This window comes from Anoplopoma fimbria, unplaced genomic scaffold (genome assembly GCF_027596085.1).
Source record: "Anoplopoma fimbria isolate UVic2021 breed Golden Eagle Sablefish unplaced genomic scaffold, Afim_UVic_2022 Un_contig_1200_pilon_pilon, whole genome shotgun sequence".
Taxonomy (NCBI): Eukaryota; Metazoa; Chordata; class Actinopteri; order Perciformes; family Anoplopomatidae; genus Anoplopoma; species Anoplopoma fimbria.
In genome coordinates, this window is record NW_026551550.1 from 1 (window position 1) to 504 (window position 504).

General features: G+C 43.5%; 1 non-coding gene across 1 annotated transcript; it reads left to right on the forward strand.

Moving 5' to 3' along the window:
- The first annotated feature begins 335 nt into the window (after positions 1-335).
- LOC129115669 (5S ribosomal RNA) lies at positions 336-453 on the forward strand. Its single transcript, XR_008533217.1, has one exon. It is a non-coding gene; the product is annotated as a 5S ribosomal RNA (ribosomal RNA).
- The last annotated feature ends 51 nt before the right edge of the window (positions 454-504 follow it).

A 504-nucleotide genomic window follows, 5' to 3' on the forward strand; every position in this document is an offset into this window, starting at 1 on the left:
TCAGTGGACACCGACAGGGTGGGAAGGAAATAGCTAGATCATGACTTGCCGGTATAGAAATGACACAAATCCAGTTAAATGATGGCTTTCATCATTCCTAAGCTCATCGATCATTTTCTTTTCAATTTTATGCTAACGTATTCTACATTTCAACAGTAAATATTAATATTTTTACTGCACTACATTTGTGATCCTTATAGCCACTTTGTACATTCTGATTTGACATTTAAAGCTGTGAGTGTGTCTGGAAATCTGCAGGCGCTCCTGTATAGACGACAGAGCAAAGCGTGGTGATATAGTATCTTTAAAAGGCCCCTTTGGTAGGCACAATATTTGCTTACGGCCATACCACCTGAACACGCCCGATCTCGTCTGATCTCGGAAGCTAAGCAGGGTCGGGCCTGGTCAGTACTTGGATGGGAGACCGCCTGGGAATACCAGGTGCTGTAAGCTTTTTCACTCCTCTTTACAAAAAGCAGAGGGCGCTGCTGCTTTTTCAGTGGA